Below are 6,185 nucleotides of genomic sequence, written 5' to 3'. Positions count from 1 at the left end.
ATGCGCCTGTGGCTGCAGAATCGAGACCTCAGTAATTTAGTGTATGGTGGGCATTAGATTATTATTTTTCATAAATCCATTAAAATGGAGTGAAGAATGAAAAAAAAAGCAGCATCGGCAGTAACCCGAATCTGCATTCAGTCCCAATAATGGAATTTGAAAGAAAGCCCCGTTGGGAGATTAGGGATTCCCTTTTGCCAACAGATGTTTGTGGAATGAAAGGGTTTGAAGGAGAAGAGGCCGGGGGGGGGCGGAGCAGGGAAACAGGCTAAGTGCAATCTTGAGATGGAGGGAGAACGTGTTTTGGGGGGGGGGGCGTCGCGAATGTCGCCCGAGCGGAGGGGCGCCGCATCAGGATCAAGGCTCAACAACGGCGCCTGGCGTTTTTTTTTGTTTTTATTATCTCGCCCCGGCACACTCTCCAGCGGGACCCGCACGGGATCGACTCGGCGGCCCGTTATTCCCAGACAGCTCCGTCTCACTCGCGCGTACGGCTGCATCACCATTTAGTTTTACGCGGGGCAGCCATTTTTATCACATTTCAAGTTCATAGCGATTGCAGGAGTTGACTTTGCGGGTCAACTTTGACCCTTCGGCTGTGATAAAACATCACACGGCGGTGGAATCTGAGAAAAGAAATTGCTTCAAGATGGGGAGATGGAATCTTCCTCTCCGACCCTCTGCACAAACTCAACTAAGAGAACACTTGTTAAAGACCTCCACTTTATTGGACCCCGGCTGTCACATCCGATAAAGCTCACTGTAACAGAGCCGGCGACCCGGGGGACGGCGAGCGGGTCTGGGAGAAACCCGCGTGACACCAAAATGCACCTTTAACCGGATGATCATTTGAAGCTGGGGGGGGGGGGGGTTGGAGAAGAAGTTCTAACTTCAAAGGGAACAATATTGCAGCTGTTTAAATGACAGACTTTGCTGCAATCTGGGAGCAACATTTTGCCTGGAACACCTTGGACTTTAACGATAGCCATGAAACTGCAAATGAGCAAGTGAAGTCTTCCAGTGTGGAATCAGGAACGAACGCATTAGCGGTGGGGGGGGGGGGGGGTAGGGTGGGGGCTGACAGATGAGTCTTAATTGTTACCTCTGGCAAATGTGACTTCACACGGGAGAACAAAAGCCCTCCTCCCAGCGCCCTGTTTGATGCAATGTGACGATGACCTTGCTGCAGTGCGCCCTCCGCAAAGATCCTTCGCCAGTTTATCTCGACAGACTCCCACGGACCGTCTCTCAGGTGTCGCGCTGATAGACCAATTCATTTAACTCTGTCACGATTTCCGGGGGCTTTGGAGGCTGCTGCTGCTCCTGCTGCTGCTCCTGGGCTCGTCTGGATTTTTGCTCCTCAGGGCGAAGCTACGTTTCAAAAGGCTGGACTATTACCACGCAGGCAATAAAAAAAAAAAAGAAGAAACCAGAAGAAAATACCGGCGCTATTTTCAATGAACATTGTCTTCCTGCGTCCATTGTGCGAAACTCCACGGGAACACACAATGACACACAATGCTGGAGGAGTGAAACGTTGGTTGCCTGAAGAGTTTATTAAAACAAGCTCTGTGTCCAATCTGCCTCGGTCATTACCGAGGAATTACTTAATGCAAGTTAGCTGATTAAATGGATTTCTTTTAAGCTAACTAGCTGCTAGCTTTAGCTTCATATTTACCATGCAAACACCAGAGTGTTATCAATCGTCTCCTGCGCCCGACAGCAAGGAACCCAATAAGCCTGTTTCCAAATGTAGCGATTCTACTCCTTTATCTTTTCTCTTCTTTACCGCCTCGCCGCATTGAATACAGGAGCGTGACGGAGGAGATAAAAACAACCCGCAAGACACGATTCTCGTAGCAAAGGAATATCAACCGATCAGGTGGATGTCGCCGTTCGAACGGTGCACCGCGAACATGAGTCCGTAGACGTGGAATGCCGCTTTGCCTCTTGTTTTACAGCAGTAACAAAATTAACCGCTCGCTAAATTGCGCAAGCGCTGTTTAAAAAAAAGAACAATCAGACGTATCGGAGTGAGCCTTCTGGCTTTAGCCACAGTCACCAAACTCATCGGGTAGAAGAAATGGTGGCGGGTGACGACACCGTTTTGTGACCTTGAAGCGCAACAAAACATTCCAATTACGCAAGGAAACTCGAGGGTTTATTTTGGTGGCGTTTGGAGGACGTTGATGTGAAGTGCCAGATTGAGCATAGGAACCCAGCCCCTGTCTCTGCTGATAATCTCCACTGAACACTCGTAGCCCCGCTCACGATGGCGGTGAACTTCACACGGAGCGGCTTCGGACGTGAAAGGATATCCAGGCGGGATGAGAGCAACGGGATGAGATCCCTTCTATGCTGCTCGAGACGTCCGGACATCTCATTTCGGGGGGGCGGGGGGGGGCGCGGCGCGGCGCCGAGGCAGGGGAGCGTGCAAAGTGTGACTTTCGCTGCCTCTGCCCCCGCCGACCCTCGCGTGCGACGCGTCGGAACAACTCGCCACAAGTGGGTCGCCATCCGACTGTGCGGAGGGCGTGGAGTGGTGCCGCCTGGTTCAGGAGCAGGCGTGTGGGTGTTAGATGATCCATTGATCGCTCCCAGCGGGCTTTTCCACCAGGCCATTCCTCTGCCCGAGCCCCCCCAACCCCTCCCCCCACCTCCCCCCCAACCCTATCGACTTTCTGCCACGGCGTTCCGCTGTCACGGCGGAACATTTAATGATCCTCTGACGGAGCGCCGGCGCATTTATCATTTTGCGGGGCGGATGCGACGGGGCGGAAATGCGCATTGGGCCAACGGGAGGAGGAGGAGGAGGAGCCGCACGCCGGTCGCTGAAGGCGCCAAAAACAACAACGGGGGGGGGGGGGGGGGCGGTCGGGAGGTCAATTCTGGGGCGTGGCGCCTCCCTTTGGCTCCCCCCCCCCCCCCCGGTTGGATTGGACGAAAGCGACATTTGGAGGTTGAAATGATGTGTTAATCCGCCTAGTCTCTTATATTTAAAGTTAAAGAATATATATATATTATGTGTGACAACAAGTACGTTAGTCTGAAGAAGTCTTCTAATAGAGACTTCTAATTCTGCTAATGTGAGATACATTGAGGTACATTGAGGCCTGTTTTAGTACCACTAAATCAGCTTGATCACATGCAGATTTATCTTTGTGGACATCATTCCTCCCACTGTTGCTCTCATTTTCATTCAGGTTTAATGCTTTTGAAAAGGGCATCAGGTAGAGCTTTCGGGGACACAATAGAAATTAATCAGTCTCCCCCAGTCATCCCTCTGCACAAAAACGTCAATCTGTATCTCTATTTTACGAAGAAAAAAAAAAAAAGCTTCAGCATAATATTCCCATGACCTGATCATCGTGATAGGATGATAACAATGAAAAGTGGGCTACGCTCTGTGGGAAGCTTGTCTCTCACATCCAATGTGATAAGATCAGCTTTCAGAGGCAGTAAACCGCTTCCAGTGGAACGCTACTCAACGAATCACTCAGTTGGTTTTTGTATCACTTTGACGGCGCCGGCACTGCTACTCGTGTTGTAACATTTGAATCAATAACCAGAAACGAATACAGGCAGGCACAGAGTAAGACTTCACTCATCTGAAGCTCCGGACTCACTCGGGCTTTGACTGACAGGCGATCCGTCCGACCACCGACCAGCCTGTTTGCAAAGGAAAGAAAAGGCTCCTCAGCCCTGTTTGACAAGCTTGAATATCAGAAATGAAATGCGATTTGGTATTTGGGCGAATATACAAAAAAAAACATCCAAAGTGAGCCGTAGCCTCGAGCAACTAATCTGACTCACATCTGAAGTGAAAAAAGCTGCACCGTAAGGTGAAACAGAAGCTACGAAGTGGGATAATTATGCATCTCCGCATGTGGCGCACCGCTGCACGCAAAAGCTGTCCAATGCATTTTGACTTGGGTGAAGAAGTATGAAAAATGTCGAAGGACACCGAGAGAGAAGTGTTAATTTACAAAAAGGCTCGAGGAAGAGTTAATTAAGCCGGCTGTAGGAATGGGAGAAAGTGCTGAGTCCTGGAGACACAAAATATTTATTCATCAGCCCATTAAAGTTTAATTCCGTTTTCCCCTTCTTCTTCCCTAAAACGGAGGGAGAATGGAGGAGAGCTTTGAACATTTGACCTTATATGTAAAAGTGTAGGGTGAGTCTGAGGAGCCTCGGGGGGTTGTTTTAATCATTAGAATCAGCAGCTTTTGGAGCGGACTTACATATTATTCAAATGGTATTATTGCGGCATTCGATTATTCCCCCCCCCCGCCCCCCACATGTAGAAAGAGATCACGGTCCCCGCTCACACGCGACCTCGGCTGCGCGGCCAATGACCTCACGGCGTCAAGGTTGAGGGAGGAAGGAAGCGGTCGCCTTCTCGATTCGTCCGCGGCCCCCCCCTTTAATTGCCGTGGCAACAAACGAGTTGCCAATCACCGGGATATATTGTCTGGTTTTATCTCAGGAACTCATCAAGTCAACCCAATTAAAGCTGCAATGAGAAAGACGTCGGCTTCATTCAGTTAATTCATGATTGCCAATTAAAATAGAATAGCGTGCAAAGTTGTAAAGCTGTCAGAGGGCCAAGCTAAATTACCCTTTTCCACTTTGAATGATGGATGTGTTCATTGCTCTCCCTTATCTTATTTATTCTCTGGGAAGAGGAGGGAAAGGGGGGGGGGGGGGGCTCAAGCAGGAACAGTTTACAGAGTGTGTCGCTAATGAAGAAGGTTTTCCTTGCTTATGGAAAACCCCAAAATCTGCCAGGGCCAGATTGATTTTCTTTTCTAGAAAGAAGAAGAAGAAGAAGAAGAAAAAAAAAAAAAAAGCGCAATTAACTCGTACGGTATCCGAACATAGTGCAGATTGCCCAATTTCTCTTTCATGAAAAAATGAAATCAAAGCCTGCAGATTACATTCAAAGTGTTGAAAGCGCTTTTATTTTCTAGGTGTATTAATATGCAGGGTGTGTTTTTTTTATTTTTTTACCAAGGGCACATAATGACAGCGTGAATGAATTCGGCAACAGGAGGTCGGAGCGCGTTAAACTGAAGGCAACTTTCCCTGCTCTGCGTCTTCTGCGCCATAGCCGCCGTCGCCACACTATCGATGGCCTAATTAAAATGTGTCAGGCTCAATATGTCACTTTTTGGTCTCTTTCCTTTCTTTTTTTTTCAAAGTCGGAATTGATAGCTCACATTAATTTTCACTTTCTCAAATGACCTTTAATTCGCAGGCTTGTGTCCACACGGCTCACGCTCCCCAAACCAGTGTGTCAACAACTCGTCTCTCAGCGAAAAAACCTGCTCTCTCGGGGGTTTCAAATATCCACGACACCGAGGAAATGATACGCCAACGCCTCCCTGTCGAGTCCTCGTGTCCGACACCTCCCCCCCCCCCCCACACCCAACCCCCCCTCCGTTAACAGCTACTCACTGATCTCCACCCACTCCTTTTCTTTCGCAATTTTCTCACTTGGACTCTTTTCCCCCGGTAGCACAGCTTCTATTTCCTTCGCTTTTGTCTTTGGTGAAAGCTAAACAACCCCCCCCCTCACTTCTCCTCCCCCCTCCCCTCTCCCCTCAGTCCCCCAATGACACCCAGAGGAGTCGCTGTGATGAGGTTTTCCCCCCACGAAAAACAACCTGGACAGAAAGTGATGGTTTCCATTAGGAGTTTGTTCTCATCCCTGGGAGCCGTGCCCCCCCGGGGGGTGGGGGGGGAGGGAGGGAGGGAGAGGTGGGGGGGGGGCGGGGGTCAAGGTCCCCACAACAGATTAAAGAGAGAGCCACCCGGGCCGCGGAATCAATGGGGAATGAAAGCTGTGACTGACGTGGGCGACCACATCAGCTCCCGTCACCGCGCGTCCGCTCTTCACTGTTCTCTCCGCCGTGGCAGCTGCCTGGGAGAGTGTCGGGGGGGGGGGAATGGGCCTGTCAATGTGGCCCCGGCGCACTCGTGGAGCGAGGAAAACCCACTGAGGCCTTAGTGGGCTTAAGATGCAGCGCACCAGCAGCTCCATCGCCTTGATGCCAACGTGGGATTTGTCCTCACGTGAGAAATCAAAGTGTTCGAAGTTTGGAGATGAAGTGAGTTGAAGTTGGAGATGAAGTAAGTTCAAGTTGAAGATGAAGTAAGGTTAAAGTTGGAGATGAAGTGAGTTC

Source organism: Pungitius pungitius, chromosome 19 (genome assembly GCF_949316345.1).
Source record: "Pungitius pungitius chromosome 19, fPunPun2.1, whole genome shotgun sequence".
In the NCBI taxonomy this organism is placed as follows: Eukaryota; Metazoa; Chordata; class Actinopteri; order Perciformes; family Gasterosteidae; genus Pungitius; species Pungitius pungitius.
This window is presented reverse-complemented; position numbering follows the sequence as displayed.